The sequence below is a fragment of the Herpailurus yagouaroundi genome, unplaced genomic scaffold (genome assembly GCF_014898765.1).
Source record: "Herpailurus yagouaroundi ecotype Mexico unplaced genomic scaffold, PumYag 198, whole genome shotgun sequence".
Taxonomy (NCBI): Eukaryota; Metazoa; Chordata; class Mammalia; order Carnivora; family Felidae; genus Herpailurus; species Herpailurus yagouaroundi.
Window position 1 is genome coordinate 26,051,802 of NW_024412429.1, and position 23,311 is coordinate 26,075,112.

Consider the following 23,311-nt stretch of genomic DNA (forward strand, 5'->3'; position numbering starts at 1 on the left):
GCCATTCTTATATAAACAAAACTACAGAGTTCAGTACTAGCAGAGATGTCTTGTATGAAATGTTAAAGGAGGTCCTCAAAATGAATTAAAAGGACTAGAAGTAACTCAGAGCCATAGGAGAAAAATAAAAACCCTGGTAAAGGTAACAACATAGGTAAACACATAAGCCAGTATTATTGTATTTTTTATTTCTTTTTCTTTTCCTCATTTTTTCTTCATTTTTAGCAAATTTCTTTATAATTGTAGTTGACACAAAATGTTATATTAGTTTCAGGTGTGCAGCACAGTGATTTGACAAGTTTATATATTAGGCTATGTTCACCATCAGTGCAGCTTCCGTCTATCACCATACAATGCCATTATAGTATCATTGACTACATTCCTTATGCTGTGCCTTTTATTCCCATGACTTATTCATTTGTAACACCTCTTTTTAGTCTATACAATTTAAAAGAGAATTGCATAAAAATAATTATTAATCAATGTTAATGGGCACACAATGTGTAAAGATATAATTTGTGACAATAATAATATAAGAGGGTTGGAGTTATATAGAAGCAACTTTGTATACTATTGAAACTAAGCTGGCATTAATTGGAAATAGAATAAGATGTCAATTGTATTCCCCAAGGTTACCGTTAAAAAAATAACTAAAAAATATAGGGTTAAAGAAATACCATGGGCTCCACTAATAGCATATACAATAGATTATAATGCAAAAATTGTCCCAAGAGAAAAAGAAATACTGTATATTACATATTACATATTGATAAAAGAGTCTGTTTTTAAGAATTTTTAACAATTACAAACATATACACAGCTAACAACAGGGCCCCCAAATCTGTAAAGCAAAAACTAACAGAGAGAAATACTTCTAAAACAATAGTTTTAAACTTCAATATCTCCCTTTCAATAATAGATAGAGCAACTAGACAGAAAATGAAAAGTAAATAGAGTATTTGAAGAGCACTATGATGCAATTAGACCTAATAGACACATGTACTGCAGAATATACATTTATTTGATATGGACCTGGAAGATTCCCCAGGCTACACTATATTCTACTCCATAAAACAAGTCTCCATAGATTTTTAAATAGCTAAAGAATAAAATATGTTTTCTCCAACTGCAATGGAATGAAACTGCAAACCAATAATAGAAGCAAATCTGAAAAACAAATTATGGAAATTGGACAACATAGTTTAAATAACTAATAGTTTTAAGAAGAAATCACAAGAAAATGTTGATAGTACTTTGAGACAAATGGAAACAAAATCCCAAAATAATGAAACCTGTAAGATGCAGCTACAGTAGTTCTCAGAGGGAAATTTGTACCTATAAATCATACATTTAAAAATAGAACTATCTAAAATCAATAGCCTAATTTTAAACATAAAGGAACTAGAAAAGAAGGGCAAACTAAGTCCAAAGCTAGCAGCAGAAAGGAAATGAGAAAGATAAGAATGAAGATTTAAATAAATAAATAAATAGATAGATAGATAGATAGATAGATTATGGGATAAGTGAAAATAAAAGTTGGTCCCTTGAAAAGATCAACAATACTGACAAACCTTCAGTAGACAGAGAAAAAAGACAGATTATTCAAATTACTTAAATTAGAAGTGAAAATGGGAACCACAAAAAAATGAAAACGAGGATATTGTTTCTGGCCTTAGATAAAAATATTATAAAAAACTTCATAAACAATTGTATGCCAAGAAATTAGTGCACTATATTATTAGTTGATTTTATATGTTGAATCACCCTTGAAATTCTTGGGTAAATCTCATTTGGCCGCAGTGTATAATCCTTTCAAATGCTGCTTGGTTCAGTTTGATAGTATTTTGTTGAGAATTTTGCATCTATTCTTACAAAGATGTTATGTTTTTCTTTTCTTGTGATGCCTTTGTCTGGCTCTGGCATCACGCTGATGTTAACTTCACAAAACAAGTTAGAAAGTGATCCTTCCTCTCCTATTATTTTGTAAGAGTTTGAGAAAAAATTGTGTTAATTTTTCTTTAAATGTTTGGTAGAGTTAATCAGAAAAAGTGAGATTTATCCAAGAATTTCAAGGGTGATTCAACACATTAAATCAATCAATAATATATCACATTACCACAATGAAAAAAAATGCATGATTATGATGATTGATATAGCAAAATCACCTGACAAAATCCAGCATCCAGAATGTATAAGTTACACTTAAAACTCAACAACAAAAAGGCAACTAGTCCAATTTAAAAATTGGCAGAAGACATGAACAGGCATTTCTTCAAAAAAGATATACTTAAGTATCCAATATGCACTTGAAAATGTGCTAAATAGCATCAGTCATTAGAGAAATGCAAATTCAAACCACAAGATATCACTTCATAGTAACTAAATGGCTACAACAAAAATACAAAAATTAAAAAAAAAGAAAAACACCAGAATGTAACAAGCGTTGGCTAGTAACGAAACATGGAGAAACGAACTCTCACACACTGCTGGTCAGAAAGAAGAGTGCCACCACTGTGGAAAACATTTGACTCTTCTTTGAAAGTTAAACACAGTGTTCCCATAAAACTCAGCAATTCCTCTCCCAGATATATATCCAAAAGAATGAAAAATAGATGTTCCAGCAAAAACTTGTGCACAAATGTTCAAAGTAGCACTATTCAAAATTGGTCCAACAATGGTAATAATTCAAATGTCTATCTGTTGATGCATGGATAAGTAGTGGTATATCCATAGGATAGAATCTTACTCAACCATAAAAAGGAATGAAACAAGGATATATGCCACAACATAGGTGGATATCAAAGGCATTATGCTAAGTGAAGGAAGACAGTCACAAAGGCCACATTTTGCATGATTCCCTTTATATGGTATATTCACAGTAGACAAATCCAGAGAGACAGCCATCTTGTGATTGCCAGAGGCTAAGGGATCAAGGAGTAGGGATTAAGGAGTGACTGTTCAATGGTTGTGAGGGGCTGGAGAGAGGGGGAAATGAATAGTGACTGCATAATGGGTAAAGATTTTCCTTTGGGGTAATATCAATATTCTGGAACTAGATGGTGGTGATGTTGTACAACACTGTAAATGTACTAAAAGCCACCATGAATTTTATCTCAAGTTAAAGAAGTATAAATTAATGGGCAGCATAATATGATCTTACGAAAGATGTCACGCAGTGGTATATAATTCCTACCAAACAGATGAGACAAAAAAATGTTCTGAAGGAAGGTGGAAGGAGAGTTCAATAAGCTTCCGAAAGGGAAATGTTTACTAGGAGAATCAAAACTTCCTCTGAACTTTCAAAGAAGTTAGGATGGAGATGGCTAAGGAGGGTTTGAGTGAGTCGTGAGGAAGTGGGGAGAAGTTCAGAAGCAAAAGATAATGCTCTGCATGGGGTGGCATAGTTCTGCTATCACCGGAAAAAAAAAAGAAAAAAGAGCCATTTTCTGAAACATAAATGGCAAATGGGTAACTCAAAAGTCACATGTAGCTCATCGATGACAACTGTTTGGTGCACATAGCTATTTAAAACTGGGAAAAATCCACTTAAAATCTGGATTTTGAACTTTTCTTAAAAATTAAATATATAGGAACGCCCAGGTGGCTCAGTCTGATGAGTGGCTGACCCTTGATTTCAGCTCAGATCATGAACTCGTGGTTTGTGTGTTCAAGCCCCACATCAGGCTCTATGCTAACAAAGGCAGAGCCTGCTTGGGATTCTTTCTCTCCCCCTGTCTCTACCCCTCCTCTGATCAAGCTTTTGCTCTCTCTCTCAAAATAAATAAATAAACTTAAAAAAAATAAAAAAATTAAATATATATATTTAATATATATGGCAATGGACGCCCTATTCTTAAACATTACAGATTTACTGGAGCAAAGCAATGGTGGACCCTTTCCGAAGGAGTCTGAAAACACTCAGTTGCATTACTTATTTCCTAGACATTTAAATTTGAAGGACAGAATCAAAATTTTTAACATCTTTTTTAGCTTCTACAGTACCGTAATTCTAAAGTAAATTTGCAAGAATAACCTTTCCATGAACCTTAAGAATCTAAGTAATAATTTTAAATTTTTGAGTCATTATGCATCCCATAGAACGTAAGGTGCTCTGTGTTACAGACATCCAGTTTTAATTTTACATCAAGCCATCCAACTCTCCTTATGAGATGAGCAGATTTATTATTTCATAATCTCATTTTAGGATTTTATAGACCAAATGGGACACATGTCCTAGGAAATGTTAATGTGGAAAGGATTTGTTCAGAAATATAAATTTTCTCTATTTAAAAAACAGAATTTAAAGAAAGGATATATTTTTTCAATCAGTTTTATAATGGCACCCCCACGCATATTTTGCACCTTCAAAATATCCCAATTCTATATATTTGTAGCTGAATATATTTTTGTTCTGACACAGCTGGAAAAAGCTTCAATTTAGCAATTTAGATTTAGCAAACAATTTGTGCATAATATGGCCCATTTGCTTTTGGTGTTATTTCATCATGATTTTAGAGCCAAAAATACTGCAATATAAAAATCAGCAATTGAGTATGTGCAGTGACTCTGATGAACTGGATTTTCAATAGTGTTTTGTTTAAAATATTATCCAGCCTGCTTAGAATGTATAATTTCAAAAATGTCATGGCTTAAAAGGTAAGATGCCCCTTACTGGGTCTAATTTCCATTACAAATCAAGAGGACACAAGCTGTGATATCACTCACGGCCTATGTGAGAAGAACTTAACCCGCTGACCCACCTCATTCTTCTCTGTTCTTGTGAACACTGAACCAAGGCTATGTCTGATAAATTTATAACTTAATTTGTTTTGAGATTGTACATCTAGATTTTATGCAGTTTCTCAAATGGGAAGCAAATTATGCCCTACCTTCCAAGACTCTTGTCCTCTAAATAAAAGAAAGAACAAGACTCAGTTGCTCTGAAACTAATCAGTGTGGGCTTTTCAGGATCTTCCAGGTATGGCCAGTGAGACACTGAAGCCCCATTTTGTTCAAGTTTGGTTCAGGAGAAGAAGTTATAAAATCCATAGACACAAACGCAAATGCACACGCACATACACACACAAGCAATGGATGAGGAAAGGTGATCTCAGGATCAGGACCTCCTGCTTTGAGTTTCTAGTGGTTATTTGGAGGCTAGCAACCACTTGACCTCAGAGCACTTGTTTTCTGGCCTTTAGGATGAATGTTCTCTGGTGCCTCCCTGATTGTACACAGCTTGACTTACTAAAAAAAGCTGTGTGTGTACTGCTCTAGAACTCACTCAAGTCTAGACTCTATTTTTTTTATTTTTTTAATGTTTATTTTTGACTAAGAGAGAGACAGACAGACAGACAGAACACAAGCAGGGGAGGGACAGAGAGAGAGGCAGACACAGAATCCAAAGCAGGCTCCAGGCTTTGAGCTGTCAGCACAGAGCCTGACGTGGGGCTCGAAGCTACAAACCATGAGATCATGACCTGAGCCAGAATGGGACACTTAACTGACTGAGCCACCCAGGCGCCCCAGGGGTTTTAATGGATAGGATTAATGAAGGGAAAGAAGATGGTGAGGATGAGGGGACAAAAGGAGGTAAAGAAGAAAAGTACTGCATCCGGAGGTAGCAGAATAAGGACAAGAGAATGAGAATCAACATACCGTCGCAGGGAACTACAGGCTTCCTCATGGTGCCCAGTTAAAAAGTGGGAGCTAGGGGCGCCTGGGTGGCGCAGTCGGTTAAGCGTCCGACTTCAGGCAGGTCACGATCTCGCGGTCCGTGAGTTCGAGCCCCGCGTCAGGCTCTGGGCTGATGGCTGGGAGCCTGGAGCCTGTTTCCGATTCTGTGTCTCCCTCTCTCTCTGCCCCTCCCCCGTTCATGCTCTGTCTCTCTCTGTCCCAAAAATAAAATTTAAAAAAAAAAAAACAAAAAAAACGTTGAAAAAGTGGGAGCCAGAGATCATTAGAAGTGAGGATGGAAAAGTAGGATGAGTTCAGATGTCTGCAGGCCTTAAATCCCAAGATAACCCTGAGTCCTAGCATTCTACCAGATGGCAGTAAATATCCTTCAAAATTAAGCTTCTAAACAACTATACACTTATTATATTTCTTTCTTAAGGTGAATATTACCTTAATCATTATTTCCCACACTTCCTTTATGAAAAGAATCAATTGGAGTTGTAAAAAGCCTCACATTATGAGGCCCCTCTGGAAGACTGAAACAATACTGTCTGAGAGGGTGCAAGAATCTGGATTCTTCACAGGAATCTTATGGTCAGACATGTTTGAAAACGCTAAAGGTGGAATTTCCTTAGCAGTAATTTCTATCAAAAGATAATGTGTCAGGGGTGCCTGGGTGCTTCAGATGTTTAAGTGTCCAACTCTTGATTTCGGGTCAGGTCATGACCTCTGTTGTGAGATTGAGCCCCATGTAGAGCTTCCCACTGAGTATGAAGCCTCCTTAAGATTCTCTCTTTCCCACAGCCCCTCCCCCACTCATGCTCTCTCTTTCTCTCTCTCAAAAAAACAAAACCAAAAACAATGACAAGATAGAAAAAAACCACACCAGGATGTGTCAAATTTGATGTTTTCTTTTTACATTTTAAATAACATTAAAATAAAAGGAGGCTATTGTATACATTGGAGAGAAATCCGTATTATAATAAAAAAATTATTTAGTATGTCACAGTTAGGGTAAGATTTAAATTTGTTACTTCAGAATTGTATGAAGCAATTTTATACCATTGAATGACTCTGAATTAATTAACCATAAAATGCTGATAACCAGTTTTCTTCCTATATTTTCTTTTTAAAAGGAAATGAATGAAAATACAGAGAAATGATAATTATAGTTTTATAAATTCCAAAGATTAATTTCCATGTCCAGTCTAATTTGTGTGATAACGACATTCTGTCAACCTTAATTTTTACTCTGAATTTTCACTTGGTCATGGTATATGTATTTGCGTTTTTCTTTATGCTTTGCTGGGAATTCTTAAAATAGGTGACATTTTAATCCAGGGGTAATACAGAAAATATATATGTGATATAAGCTGTGTGATATGTTCATATAGCTTCCAAAGTACCTCGCAATTCATCTACATGACAGTTGTTATTGAAGCTTAAGATCATTAGCACAGGAAACTTGGCAAGGACATAAGACTGGGTTATAAATATTGGGTTCAGATGTCATTTTAGGACAGAATTAACTTCTCTCAGGATGTAGTAGCACGGATTATACAAGAGATCTCAGTTGAATCCAAAGTTATTTGTGAGATTAATGAATTAGACTGAAGGAAAAGCATAGAATACAATTTGAATTCATGTTGCTTTTGATTAAAAAAAAAAGTTTTGGGGGCACCTGTGTGGCTCGGTTGGTTAAGTGTCTTTTTCAGCTCAGGTCACGATCTCACACTCCATGAGTTCAAGCCCCACATCTGGCTCTGTGCTGACAGTGCAAAGCCTGCTTGGGATTCTCTCTTTCTCTGTCTTTCTGCCCCTCCCCTGCTCAGGCTCTCTCTCTCTCAAAATAAGTAAACAAACTTTTAACAACAACAACAACAAAAAGTTTTGGTAGCAAAGTTGAAGAGTTCAATTTTTGTAGCTTATACATTATCTAACATGAGGAAAGTTACTTAACTTCTCTAAATGTAGTTTTTGTCCTGAGTCAAATTCAAGTAGATGGAAACTGTTTTTTTTTTTTTTCTATGGTTCTTGGCACATGCTAAGTTCTTCTCCTTCCTCTTTCTTTTCTATACTTCATTTTCCTTCATCTTCCTCCTCTTTTTAGTCTATTATCATTAGTTTCATCATCACTTTTACACATTTACTGACACATCCCTCTACCTCTGTTTTCTCAAGATTCTTTAGTTCCTTGAAAACCTTGCAAAATTACATTTTATCTATGAGAGTAGCTGTATGTAGAGCAAAAATGTACATCAGTGACATACAGTTTGAAAAATAAATACTATTTATTCAAATATCTATTGTAAAATGTATTAGGCTGTTTATAAAATTGCATGGATTCTGACAAGATAAAAAAATAAGTGATGAAAATAAGAAGGGAAAGAATGAGGTGAAGTCAGAGGAAAGTTTAACACACCAAGGAATTCCATAAAATAATTTGTAAGAATTTGGGCTGTAAATTTGCTTTTCCCAAAGCTAATGCATACAATAATGATGATGGTAATAACCAAAAAAGAGAATAAGGAAAAATTATGTTTCATAAGTTACAGAGTTGGCAAGATGGGATCACATCACCAAGACCAGCAGTGGAGGGCAGTGATAACCACTGCTGTTACTAAGAATAGAGACAATTTTTTCCTTTAGTCCTCATGAGGTAAGTACCGATTGGTAGAAAGGGCAATGGCCTTGGCATTCCTCCAGGAAATGAGTCTGTCCCAGAGGGCACTGGTATCACCAGCATTTGGAATTCAGGCATTGACATGAGACCAAAGTAAGGTTCAATGAAAACTACCCTACACCTAGCCAAAATAGTGGTGTTCCATTGTGGACCTCTACGATGGTCTGACATGACAGAGGAGTAAGTTGTAGAATGCCTTAGAGAGATAGTCTTGGCGTATTTTTCAATCCTCAATAAATCTTGCAGACCTAGGTAAAAATTGTGGGGTAGTAAGTTTAAAGTTGTATTCTGATTAGTACCTGGATAGTAAAGATAATACATTGTCAATTTAAGGTGGATCACATGACAATCACAGGCCTGACATCTCCTTGTGAACTGTTAGGAACTAGCAACAACATATGAACAGTTGGAAACCCATTCCATTTCTACACAGGTGTGCACAAAGGAGATAACATATTGTCAGAGTCAACATTTTCCTCAGAAAAGGAATCCATTTTTGCTTTAACACACAGGAAAATGGCCTGTGATGGCTTCCAGTCGAATCTTATTGAATGTTGTTATAACCTAAGGCACAGATTTAAAAATTGATTTTATTTTACATCAGTTTAATAATTATTTACCTGAAGAAATATATATCCTAATATATGTGTGTTTAATTATTTAATGAAATCTTACAAAATGCATCTGGAAATTCTCATGGTTTTGACATATCTGTTAAAATATACGAATATACCTGGACTCAACATAATCACCCTTTTATTGAGAGAGGTGGCGTAATATTATGGAAGGTGTTGGAGACTTAAAGTAGAGAGATCTATGTTCTGTTCCAGAATGCACATGAACTTTCTGTGTAACCACTATGGTGTTCAGCTAAGTTTTCTTTTTGGTGAAATGAGAGATTGGTAACAGATGAGTTCAAAGGTCCCTTCCATGTACAGATTTGAAGGGATTCTCATTGACTTTAACGGTTAAGCAGTTGTATGTACGTTATCCATCTTAAAATTTTATTCAGTTGCTAAAACAGCTCTTTCATCTTTCACCAAATACAGCTGAGAATTGTCTCCTCAAGAAGGAGTGAAACAATTAGTCAACGAATCACAAACTAACTACTTAACAAACATCCATAGGTTACGTCAACAAGCAAAATAAGTAATAAAAATCATTCCTATCACCTAAGACATACAGAATAGTCCTCATTTTAGAAACATCAAAACTAGTGACCAGAAGATGTAAGTATATTTCAAAGGCCGTACACCTAGCAAGATAGAATTTGAGTTTTGATTTTTCAACTTCAAGAATTATGATCTTTTTGGGGCGCCTGGGTGGCGCAGTCGGTTGAGCGTCCGACTTCAGCTCAGGTCACGATCTTGCGGTCCGTGAGTTCGAGCCCCGCGTCAGGCTCTGGACTGATGGCTCAGAGCCTGGAGCCTGCTTCCGATTCTGTGTCTCCTTCTCTCTCTGCCCCTCCCCCCTTCATGCTCTGTCTCTCTCTGTCTCAAAAATAAATAAACGTTAAAAAAAAAATTAAAAAAAAAAAAAGAATTATGATCTTTTTCTAGTAAGCCATGCTCTTGATGACATGACAGAGATTCGGGTTATAGAGATAGATAAGCCAAGACATTCTAAAGAACAAAACAACAGTACTCAGTGATAAATTGTGTCAAAATTATTCTTTGAAGATTATGTTAGTTTTTCCATAGAAAGCATGCATCACTAACAAACACAAATCAAGTCACTAGGCTGATAAAATATTTAAAAAAAAAAAACCCTGAAATGTGGGGCACCTGGCAGGCACAGTAATTAAAGCATAAGACTCTTGATCTTGGGGTCGTGAGTTCTAGCCCCACATGGGAGAGTGGCAAAGAATACTTGAAAAAAAATTTTTAAACGTGAAAATGCTCAATTTAATTTATAAATACCCATTGTTGGAGACTCAATACATTGTATTTACCTTTACATAATTGGAAAAGAAGCATGTATGCCATTTAAAAATTTTTCTGTCATTAAATTTCTGGAAATTGTCAGCTGGGCTTTAAAGAAAAAGGAAGACCAAGAAGATTTTTTAAATAAATAGTTATAAAAAGTATCCCTGTTTCAGCACATGATCTTTGCTTTGTCACCACTTTCCTTCGGAAAGACAAAGGGGTCACTAATGGGGTCCAGGATATACTACCCCCAAATATGGTGTCTGGGCATATTGATTACTTTAAGCTGAAGACATTTGAGAAACAGCCAGTACAGGAAGGATTTTCCCTGAATCAGTTCATAAGATCTTTATGTGAGAAGGACCCTCTCTCCTCCCAGAGGAAAGGATCATCCTTATCTCAAAAAAGAAGAGTGAGATACATCTGAATGAATAGGTTTTGCTAACTTTCCCTCAGTTTACTACCCTTAGCTCATATCCTTTTTGTTCTGCCACATTTTTCTACCACTTTCTCCTCTTCATCAAACCTGGTATAAAGACACTCAGATTAACTCTATCTTTCTGTCTTCATTTCCATATGAAGTGCCCATGTCAGGTAAAATTTACACTAAATAAATGTGCACACTTTTCTTAATTTTTCTTTTGTCACGCAGACCCCACTGAGAACCAAAAGGATAGGAGGATGAAGGTATTTTTCTTTCCCTCCAGAATAATACTTTCAGACTTTAGCTTTCTCATACGTAAGACATAGAGACTTGTCAAAATAGAATCTAAGGTCCGTTCTGGTCAATAACATTCTTAGAGTTTATTAAAATAATTAGTTGTAGGGGTGCCTGGCTGGCTCAGTCAGTAGAGCATGAGACTCTTGATCTCAGGGTCATGAGTTCAAGCCCCATGTTGGGCATAGTGCTTTGTTTAAAAAAAAAAAAATTGTAAAACAGTTAACAAGTAGCAGCAATAGAGAAAGGAAGAGAAGAAAAGGGTAGTGTGATTTTACAACGTATAGTAAGTCAAGAAAAACCAAATTTTTGACTAACAATGACTTTGGGATTTTTTTCTTTGTAGGAAACATATCTCAAAATAGCAGAAGATGGCCCAAAATGTGAAGAAGATTTAACATTTATCTCATTCTTAGGCCTTGAATCACTGCATAGAAACCATGATAGCCTAATAATTTCCATTAGATATTATAAAGTCATAAGGATTTGCAGTTAAACATATGGACTACAAACTTTTATAAGCTACATTTTAAAATGGGGTCAATATCATTAAATTTCAAATACAGAATGTGAAGGAAATGAACTACTTTACGTTTCAAGTGATATCCTTATTATGAAAACATGAATCTAAATCTGCAGTTGTACTAACCTATTGCCTAAGGCATTAGAAAGAAAATACCAGTATCTCTGTGTATTTCCACAGTTAACTGTTGTACTTTCAAAATAGTGCACTATCAGGGCGCCTGGGTGGCTTCGTCGGTTAAGCCGCCGACTTCGGCTCAGGTCATGATCTCGCGGTCCGTGAGTTCGAGCCCCGCGTCGGGCTCTGTGCTGACAGCTCAGAGCCTGGAGCCTGTTTCAGATTCTGTGTCTCCCTCTCTCTGACCCTCCCCCGTTCATGCTCTGTCTCTCTCTGTCTCAAAAATAAATAAAGGTTAAAAAATATTAAAAAAAAAAAACAAAATAGTGCACGATCAATATATAAATTATAAGGTATTCACTGTAATTTTTATTTCTTAATCTTCATAAATTCATTAACAGTCAAGATAACCAGTACCTGGGACAATCTCAACTCAAAAACCATGCAAGGAGGAACCTGAAAATATTTCACGTTTGTTAGATTCTGAATATTTGCATTTAAAAATAAGTATCCCAGGGGCCCCTAGGTGGCTCAGTCAGTTAAGCATCCGACTTAGGCTCAGGTCATGATGTCACAGTTTGTGAGTTCGAGCCCCGCATCGGGCTCTATGTTGACACCTCAGAGCCTGGCGCCTGCTTCAAATTCTATGTCTCCCTCTCTCTCTGCTCCTCCCCCGCTCATGCTCTGTCTCTCTCTCTCCTTCAAAAATAAATAAAAACATTTTAAAAAATTAAAAAAAAAAAAAGCATCCTAAAGATTTAAGGCCAAAAACAAAACTAAAATAAATCAAACAACAATCACAAAAATCGGTAAACATCAGACTTTCAAACGGTAACTAAGACCGCCAACCAACATAATTTAGGGTTGGAAAATCTATAACCCACAGTAAAAGGTGTGTTTAGGTTAAAAGAGTATATGTTATTATCTCCAACATGAATTTAAAATGGAAAATTAAAATGAGTTGCTTTTGATAGACCCTCATTTTCAAGATTCAAATCTCAAAACATTTCAGAACGACGTATTTATGAAATGCTCATCTAACGAAAGACTGTTGGATATTTATATTGTTGTAATCTTATTAAGTTTGTAAGTAAAGGTTGGGAATAAAGCGCAAAACTTTAAACTGGACATCCAGACGTCACTGCTAACCACAGACTTACATTCTTTCTCTATTTATACCGTTTGTTTACTTTTTGCATTTCCTCAGCTTGGACAGGGACTTTCTGCTTCTAGTCAATTTCACTCTTATTTTTGGCACGTAAGTAAATTTTCCAGTACTTCTGGAAAATGTTACATCTAAACAATCCTTAGCAAAGAGATGATGGAAACATTCCTATTGGGATTTAATAAATTGGGTGGTGATAGTTGTCACTATTGTCCCAGAAGATATCCACGGTAACCCAAAACAGGTCTCCCAGTCATCTCTAGGAGGCTGACAGCAGTAATAGTTGGTGACTTCTCTCCTTCATCCCTCCCCAACACTACAACCTAAAACTACTATCCCAGTGTAAAACAAAAAAGGCCTCCCAGGTTAGCCTGGCAACAACAGTACATATTCCAGCCCCTCCTGAGTTTTCTGAATGATTCATTGAGAATTTCTGTCAATATGGTAGTCTGGAGAACTTAAGGCTGGTCTCTCGTGAGTACAGTTAACTCCACTCTCCTGTCAGTTACCAAATTATTTTCCATCTAATCACATCATGTGATTTAAAACTAAACTTTGGAACACCATAAACGTATACTCCCCCCCCCCAAAAAAAAACTGCCAAAAGGCAAGGGGATATTTTGTGTATAATAACTTACAGCTTTTATGGATTACACATACTCTGTTAAAAGGGAATCGTGAAATTAATTTCCAGATCAATACTCATCCAACACCTTCATTTGTATGCTTGCAAAAGAAGTTGCCTTATTCAAATCCCAGGGTTTTCTGTTATTATTTTAACTGGGGCTCTCCACTTTATCTACCTAGAAGTAGATTTTACTTGTTTTATTGCCCAGTCAGGAGAAAATTTCCACACCAGGGTAGCCAAACTAAAAATGAAGAGGAAATTATAAATACAGCTTGAGGAGGAAGGAAAGACCATTTCCTTTCAGCCACTCTCGATTTGGCCTGACTGTATTATGACGAATATCGTGCAGCCTGAATATAGAAAGTGCTCCTATTGTAAAACCCTCAGTGCCGCCTCCAAACAGAACACAGAAGCAGCTTCCCACCAGGAACTCCAAGGAACACCCTGCATCCCGAAAGTAGTTTCCTATCTCCGTAACTTTCAATCTCAGTCAGAGTCTTTAGTTCAAAGGTAACAATTGCTGCTTATGGCACAAACGTAATGATTAACAAGATTTTTATATCGTGGTAATGGATATGCCTGTGACCACTTCGGGGTCTATGTTAATGCCCTTTGGAATCAGGGAATGACTCCCCAGCTCTTGCTGAAATGTCCTAATACATGTCAGGAAGGGAATAGAATAAACAAAGATTATGACTTACTTGGATAGGAATCTAAGATATTTTACCATTTATCATTTCTCCTGTTTAGTTTACACAGAGAAATTCTAAATATGTCCTGTCATACCTGCATTTTCAAAGTGACCCGAAATGAAAGAGGAAACATAGCAATTTTATACAATGTAACAAATCTTACATGTTATCTTCTAAAATTAAAATTTTACACTTCAGGGGCACCTGGGTGGCTCAGTCAGTTAATTCAGCTCAGGTCATGATCTCGCAGTTTGTGGGTTCGAGCCCCACGTCAGGCTCTGTGCTGACACCTCAGAGCCTGGAGCCTGCTTCAGATTCTGTGTCTCCCTCTCTCTCTGCCCCTCCCCTACTCGTACTCAGTCTCTCTCCCTCTCAAGATAAAATAAAGACATAACAAATATTTTTAAAAACTTTACACTTTACATTGAAATCTATGACCATTTTGAGTTGATTTTTTATGTCGGGTATGGGGTTTAGTTTGAGGTTTAGAGCCTGGTGAACAGATCTGGGACATGACGGCAAAAGCGCGGTCTATAAAAGGAAATAATCAATAAATGGGACTGCAGCAAAATTAAAAATGTCTGCCCTCCCAAAGACCTTATTAAGAAGATTAGAAGACAAGCCATATAGACTGAGAAAATATTTGCAAACCACGTATCTGACGAATGACTTCTATATGTAACACGTAAAGAACTCTCAAAATTCCACATTAAAATAATAATCCAGTTAGAGATGGGCAAACACAAAATAGAGAGTTCACCCCAAACGATATACAGACAGCAAATAAACTTTTGCTAAACGATCAATATCACTAGCCATTAAGAAAATGCAAACTGAAAGAACAAATAAAATATCACAACACACCTTTCAGAAAGGCTAACATTTTTGAAGTTGTAGCACGAAGTGCAAGCCAGGAGGTAGAGAAAGGGATCTCTTCTTCACTGCTGATGGGACTGTAAAACGCCTTCCAACAAGAGCAAGCTATAGTGGGGGGGGGGGGGGGCGGGGGAGGAATCCCTCCTCCATTAATAAGGTCCAGACAGGGCCTTGTTCCCTATCTGCAGTGATCAGTACCTGTCCTAGGACGGCCAATAAAAAGGCTTTTTTCCCCTGACCAGAGCAATTGATTTAGGCGTGAGCAACGTGACCCATACCACGCAATGTAAGTCCTTCTGAGATTAATTCATGAAATTAGAAAAAACACAACAAAACAAAACATGTTTTGACTTCATTTACAGTCACTCCGATGATATGGTACTTAATTCAAGAATATGCTAAAAATCTGTCAACCTATGAAGAAACTAGATACAGAATCTTTTTAAATGTTGATTTCTTTTTGAGAGAAAAAGAGAGAGAGTGTGTGCATGAGCATGTATGCAGGAGAGGCAGAGAGAGAGGGAGGCAGAAGATCCAAGGCGGGCTCTGCACTGACAGCAGAGAGCCCGACGTGGGGCTGGAACCCACCAACCACGAGATCATAACCTGAGCCAAAGCTGGAGGCTTGACCAACTGAACCACCCAGGCACCCCGATACAGAATAATTTTAAAGGAATGTTCTGTAGTTTGTACATAAAATGTTAGCTTTAAAGGAAGATAAAATTATAAAATATTGCTGATATATTCATTGGGTTTCTTTTCTTTCATATTGACAAGCTATGCCGAATACAGCCATTTACTTTTAAAATGCTGCTGTAGCTCCTTTTTAAAAAAATAACTTCTTTCTTTCCTTCAATATCCTGGCCTCTGCCCCCTTACATCTCTGAATATGAAGTATGTCATCGTTAAGTTGCAATTCTTATAACTTCCTCAAATTCCTGAAAGCCATCTCCCCCTGGGAAAAACAGGAAGAAAGAATTGAAAAGTAACAGCAAATGAGCTCTGATTAGCAGATCATCTCTGGGGTTCAAAGCTATACCCCTATGACAGCTTAAACACCCCAGAAACTCAGTAAGAGTTTTTATCACCATACCATAACATGTATAAAATTGTCCTTTAATTTTTATCGAAGTTTGTACATGTGTGTTTCACGCAATTTATTATTCAAACCAAACTTGAAAACTAGAATTAGTATACACAGAAAACGAACTGACTAGGAAATGATGCATTTTTGTATTTTTCATTTTACCAGGTCGAAAATTAAAAAGTAAACTGACTCTTTTTTTAATTGAAGTCCACACAACATAAAATTAACCCTTTTAAAGCTTTCAACAGAGTGGCAGTTAGTGCAGTGAGGATGTTGTACAGCTACTATATTAACTTTCAAAACATTTCCATCATTCTCCTCACAAAAAAACAAAAACAAAAAAAAACAAAAAACAAAAAAAAACAAACATCCATTAATCAGTAATTTTACATAATCCCTTACCTTACCCCCCACCCCCAGCAAGCACTAATCTCCTTTGTGTCTCTATTATTTTAGCTCCTTTGGATATTTCATATAAATGAATTAATACACTATGTGACCTCTCATGTCTGGCTTCTTCTATGTCTGGCATAAAGTTTTCAAGGTTCATCCATGTTGTAGCATGTATCAATACTTTACTCATTTGTATGGCTAAATAATATTCCATTGTATAATGCTACATTTTATATCTCTGTTGATGGACATTACAGATGTTTCTACTTTTTAGTTATTATGGACATCGATACTATGAACATTCATATGGAATTGTTGTTTGAACACCTGTTTTCAATTATTTGGAGTATCTATCTGAGAGTGGAATTGCTGGGTCATACGGTAATTCTACCTTTTACTTTTTAAGGAACTACCCGATTGTTTTCCACAATGGCTGCTCTCTTTTACATCTCTACCAGAAATGTAATATATGAGGGTTTCAGAGTCTCCACTTCCTTGCCAATGCTTGTCATTCATTCGTTATTATTATCTATTATAACTATCCTATATTGTATATTATTAATAATATATATTGATAATATAAAATATTATTTTATTATTATAAAAATTATTGAGGTATCATTGAAATACAACAGTATATTAATTTCAAGATTTGTTGTTTTAAATTTCATTTCTATAATGCCTAATCATTTTAAGAATTGTTTGTCATTGATATATATCTTTTGTTTTGGATACTTCTTTTTTTATTTTTATTTAACTTATTTTTTAATTAATATCCAAGTTAGTTAGCATATAGTGCAACAATGATTTCAGGAGGAGATTCCTTACCCATTTAACCCATCCCCCCTCCCAAAACCCTGCCAGTAACCCTCTGTTCTCCATATTTAAGAGTCTCTTATGGTTTTGTCCCCCTCCCTGTTTTTATATTATTTTTACTTCCCTTCCCTATGTTCATCTGTTTTGTATCTTAAAATCCTCATGTGAGTGAAGTAATATTATATTTGTCTTTCTCTGACTGACTAATTTCGCTTAGCATAATACCCTCCAGTTCCATCCACGTAGTTACAAATGGCAAGATTTCATGCTTTTTGATTGAAATGAATAAAACTCCATTGTATATCTATACCATGTCTTCTTTATCCATTCATCTGTAGATGGACATTTGGGCTCTTTCCATACTTTGGCTATTGTCAATAGTGCTGCTATAAACATTGGGGTGCCCGTGTCCCTTTGAAACAGCATACCTGGATCCCTTGGATAAATCATTAGAGAAATGTGTATTCAAGTTCTTTGTCCACATCCTAGTTGAATTTTTGTCTTTTTGTTGTTGAGTTGTAAGAGTTTTTATATATTCTGAATATCAGATACTTAATATCTGTCCTTTTTCTGTTTTGGGGGTTTTCTTTTCACTTTCTCAGTACTGTTCTTTGATGCCAAAAATATGTGAATTTTAATGAAGTACAATTTACCTATTTGTTTTTTCTCCCATTGCTTCTGATTTTGTCCTCACATATAGAATCCATTGCTTAACCCAAGGTCATGATGATTTACCCTTAAGTTTTTTGCTAAGAGTTTTATGGTTTTAGCTCTTACATTTAGGCTATCGATTCATTTTGAGTGAAGTTTTGTAAATGGTGTGAGGTAGAGGTTTTGTAGCCTCTTGACCCTCATGAATATTTGAGCCCCTGAAAAAAAAAACAATTCTGACAACATAAAAGAATTATTTTACTGTGATTTGTTATCCTTGATTAAAAAAAAATATTAATGTAGATTTTGATGCATGTATGGTCCTTACAAAACTTGGAATTAGTTAATACTACTCCAGACATATCCCATATTTGATTTACTACCTACATTAGAGTTACTGTGCCTTTCTTATTTATTACTGCTGGCAACTTCATCACTTGAGCACTAGTCAAACAAATCTGGCAGCGACAGAGAAGTATCCAAAACAATAATGTCCAGAACATGTCTGTCAATGTTCCTAAGGTCCTCAAATGTGGTGGTAGGGGGTGGGGCTGTAAATCTCCTCTGTGATTACCACACCTCATACTTATACAGGGCTTTCCATTTTATAAAGCACTTTCAGCATAATATTCTATTTGATCCTACTAGTCTCTTTGAAATAGACAGGACATATGCTTTTTCAATATTTTATACATATGAAAACTGAATCTTTGCAGAGCTAAATGATCTTCCAACGTCAAATAACAGAACATACCAGATTAGTACTCAAAACCCAGTCCTTAGACTCTGGGAAATAAATATATATATGTATATATATATATATATATATATATATCTTTTCCTTTGCCCTACTGTGATGAGTCAGTGTGATTCTGAAGCAAATTTATGAGGGGTTTATCAAAAATTATTTTAATTTTTATTGAAAACCAGGTTTAAAATGTTAAAAAGCTATAAAGTGTTATTTCCTCTCTAAATGATTGTGCAGTGCATATTTATAAGCGTTTATACAATAATTTGATAACCAAACAGCTGCTGAAACAATGAATTTTAATGACCAGCATCTCAGTTAGTGTTTTTCTCCTAAGCATGATAAAATAAAGTTTGTGTGAGACAATTCATCTATCAGATGCGTTTAATGTAAGCACCAGCAAAAGGATAATCAAGAGGAGAATCCATGAAATAAAATCACATGGGCAGTAGAGTAAAACAAAAACACATGTCAGGTACCTATTTTTTTTAACTCATGTGTGTGCCTGATCATAGAGAACACTACTTTTTGAGATTCTCTAAAAGAAATCAAAACTAGGACTTTTTGGAGCTGCATGGTGTAGACATCCGTCCTTAGCTCATCGTCACATTGCACATACTAAGTGAGCACCTTTCATCCGGACAGCCCCAGGCTAGATATTATAATAGGATGACAATGTGAGTAAGATTTAGTCTCTGGCTTTAGTTTACAATCAAAGAGAAGTGACATATATGTATCCAGCTAACTAGATTGTAAAAGAATACGCCACAGCTAAGGTAATGAGCTGCCCTGCAAGGTAATGAATTTCCTCTCCCTGGAGGTGTTCAAGCACAAGCTGGCCTTCCACTCAACAGCATTGTTATAACAGAAGCTGATGCCTGGGTAGAAGCTGGCAGTGAATCACTTGTTAGAGCACTTCCAATTTTAATATAAGCTCTAAAATAATACAGTTTACAGTTAAAGCTGTAAAATAAACCCCTTCTCAAAGCATTAGCTTGCTATTGTATTAATGTTTTTGGCCTGCTGATGATTTTCTTTATTCATTATTCATATGTACTTGTGAAACATTTTTATTACTTCTTGAATGAAACATTTTCTACAAGAGAAATAGCCTGGTGTGTCTTTGGTAATAGCAATTCCATCCAAGATAAGTCTTACAGTTATTCCAAGTGACTTTTTGTTTTTTTTCCTTAAACAGCCCTCTAACATTTGATAATGTTGATTCCACCACCAGAACTCTCTGCAGTTAATGCTATCACATTACTATTATACAGTGGATCAAAGGATTGTGTAAAAACTGAAATATAGTGTAATTAGTAGCTGAAAGCCCAACTAACAAATGTAAAATAAATTTTAGAGAAATACAAAGTGTTATTTGGCACTGATCACGACCATATAAAGCATGTCAAATTAAATAGCATCCCAATATGCTAACAATGTGTTTTCTAAAAGGTGAAGAGGTTAATTGTGTTGTAAAAGGAATTTCCAAAAGAATGCATCATCTATTTTACATTGAAACCTCAATTTACTATGGCAGGAAACCGTATTACTGAACTTTGCAGATTAGCAAGTAATTGACCAAACATTCAGAAATAGTTTTCCCTAATTGTTGGTTGTTGGAGCAGTATATATTATTATATTTAGCAATCCCAATGAAGTTGAATAAATTAAAGTGATCTTTGTTGTGAACTAAAATTTGTATTATACATTTTTAAGTTAATAAACTTATATGAATTTGCTCAAAGATTTCTGTGATTACATTTGTCATGGTTGATATAAAACTGCTCAGCCATTTGGAGGAAATGAATTTTTTTTTCAGTGTTTTATGTTTAGCAAATGAGAATTGCTGATTATTATTCATCCTAACAACATTCACTTCTCAAATTATGAATCGAATACATCTTGATTGTGGCTTACGGTAATATGTAAAAAGTTTAATTAGTGTATACGAATGAGTTGGGCTTTTTTTCAGTAAATCTTATAGGTTTTGTTTTTACTTAGAGTTTTTAGTTTTCGACTTGTCCAGCTTTCGAAGGAGTAGAGAACCCAGTGAAAAGTGATGGCTTCCAGATAGCAACCAGCATTAGTAAACGCTCTCTCTCATGTATGTCCTTCTTTTTAAAGAATGTATCATCCTTTAGCTGAAGAAATACCAGAGTGATTCTTAAAACGTAAAGGTATTAGTAATGGACAACATTACCCAGTGTTTGTATATATATACACACACATATATACATATATATATACATAGCAAAACCGGTGCTAACTTCATGTACTCTGCACAGGCACAGTCAGTCCTGGATAATGTGTAATAGAGATAATTGGTATTTACAAATGTTTGTGGATAGGTGAAAAATTTATATAAGATTTAGGTAAAATTCAAAAGGATTCTTATATTTAAAACCCGCTACATATTATCGTTATTTTAAAAGGCAGAGCATGATTAATTAGTTCACAAGCACTTTAAAAAGTCACATTAAATAAACAGCAGACCAAATTGAGGGAGGAAGCCACTACAAATTAAGTCGTTATTATTGTTCTACTCTTTTATATGAGCATATAATCTTTCAGTCGCTGTAAAAACAAAAATAACACAAAAACAAAACAAAACAAAACAAACGAACAAACAACTCAAGGCAAAATAGCTCACACTATAAAGGAAATGTATTGGCTCATGTGACCCAAATGTTCTGTGCTTACTTTTATCCTTTCAAAGAAGCTTGCTTTGGCAGTTCAAATGCTGTGACCAGAGTCCGAGTCTCTCTCCTTCTCAGTTCTGCCTCTTAGGGTGGTCTCCGTTCATAGCAACCTCCTGTCGTCATGGCCTGACATTGGTTCCCAGTGGCTCCCAGGTCGTTCCTATTCCTCCTTAATGTCATATAGAGAAGATAACAAAGTTCTATAAGAAGAATTTTAAAAAGCAGCTTTTCCAGAAATCCTAGGGAAGGTTACCCTTCAATTCCTTGGGTGCATTTGGAACAAAGGCCTTGCATCAATCACTCTGGTCAGAGGAAGGCATGTGATGATTGCCTTAAGCCAATAATGAAGCTGTAGTTCTGTGGCCGAAGAGGGGTTCCACTTCCCCTGAAATATATGGCCTGTGTCAGGGAGGACAAATCCCCACAAAAATAGAGATAAACTTTTATCAAAAGAAGAGGGAAATGGACACGAGCTAACCACCAGAAAATGTACATGACACTTGTGTTGTACGTCTCTGCCTTTCTACTGATCTTCTCCTTGCCTTCAAGTAATTAATAGAAAAATGATTTTTTGTAACGATCAAAGATCATGAAACTGGTGAGCCAATTATTCTCTTTCCTCCCATTTAGAGCTCATTACCAAATGTGTTTATTATAAGAGGCTGCCTCCCACCCTGCTTAACATCTATGGAAAAAAAACTAAAGACACTGCTGAATCATAGTCCCTTTTGTAATATACTTCACTGGCTAATTCTTCAATAGTAATCATAAATGTAAGTGATCTTCTCTCCAAATGTAGAAAAAGGTGAAGATACATAGAGTCCGTCCACTATTAAATCATATTCCATAATTCCCTTACCTTTCCAAAGAAACCTGTAGGCCTCAGTTCCTCAATTACAAATTCTATGGTTGTCAAATTGGGCCCCTGAGTCAATCATATAAATCCAAATAAAAGTTAGTGGAAAAATAAAATATGTGGATATATTAAAAGACACAAATTATTACCCTGGCATTTGGATATTTGTAGATGCAGGCTCCCTATGCCAAAATCGTATGTGATGGGGCTCTGCTAAATAGGAGAAAGGCCGTTGTCCAAACTGGAATGGTGACAGATTATCTTCTATATTCTCCTTCAGATTCATGCTCCACCTTGGACTGTGTTCCAGTAGCTAACCTGTCTAAACTGCTTAGATTCCCTGGTTATCTCTGATTTATGGCTGGGCTTGGCCATTTAAAATTACCAGTAGGAGATAAGTAGAAGGATGGAGAAGGATTTTTTGAAATTCTCTCCCCAGCTCTCTCTCCTATAGTAATTCATGGTAGGTTGGTTCTGTCCATCTTTAAGACCCCACAGTTCTTTTTAAGCAGTCTCCTCCAAAAAGCTTTTCTCCCTGGTTCCAGTAACTGTTCCTTTCCCCTACACTTTCAGATATTGGGATGTTCAGAACTATGACAATCTGAGGGTTGGATTGTTGGATTCCTTGCACTCACTTTTGTATTTAATCCAATAACTAGGCTCACTCCAATATACCCAGTAGAATATCCTATTTCTTTCCAGGACCATGACTGATACCAGGGCCAACAGGGACACGGGAATAATATAGGAAAGAACAAGTTGTGCTCAGCAAAAAGTGGGAATGGTTCAAATACACTAGAGAGAAACCTTAAGGAAAGTGCGAAATAAAATAAAGAGGGGGCCAGATGATATAGAGCCTCTAAATCCAGAGGCCTTTATAGAGTTTGCCTAACAAGTATAAAAGAACTACAAAGTGTTTGTGAGAATGATCAGGTATGCTGAAAATATCAGTTTGGCAGACTGGAAATTGAAAAGACTTAAAATAGAAAGAAAGTTTAAAGGACCATAAAGATATCTGAGCAAAGACAGATATAAGCATGAGCAGAGAAGTTGGTAAA

General features: G+C 35.8%; 1 long non-coding RNA gene and 1 other non-coding gene across 2 annotated transcripts in view; one reads left to right on the forward strand and one right to left on the reverse strand.

Moving 5' to 3' along the window:
• Positions 1-23,311, reverse strand: part of LOC121013132 (uncharacterized) — a 63,979-nt gene that overhangs the window by 17,454 nt on the left and 23,214 nt on the right. The window contains exon 3 of the long non-coding RNA XR_005782519.1: positions 21,399-21,566. This is a non-coding gene — a long non-coding RNA (uncharacterized LOC121013132). The remainder of the gene's footprint in view (positions 1-21,398; positions 21,567-23,311) is intronic.
• TRNAK-CUU (transfer RNA lysine (anticodon CUU)) lies at positions 11,115-11,187 on the forward strand. The gene has a single exon. It is a non-coding gene; the product is annotated as a tRNA-Lys (tRNA).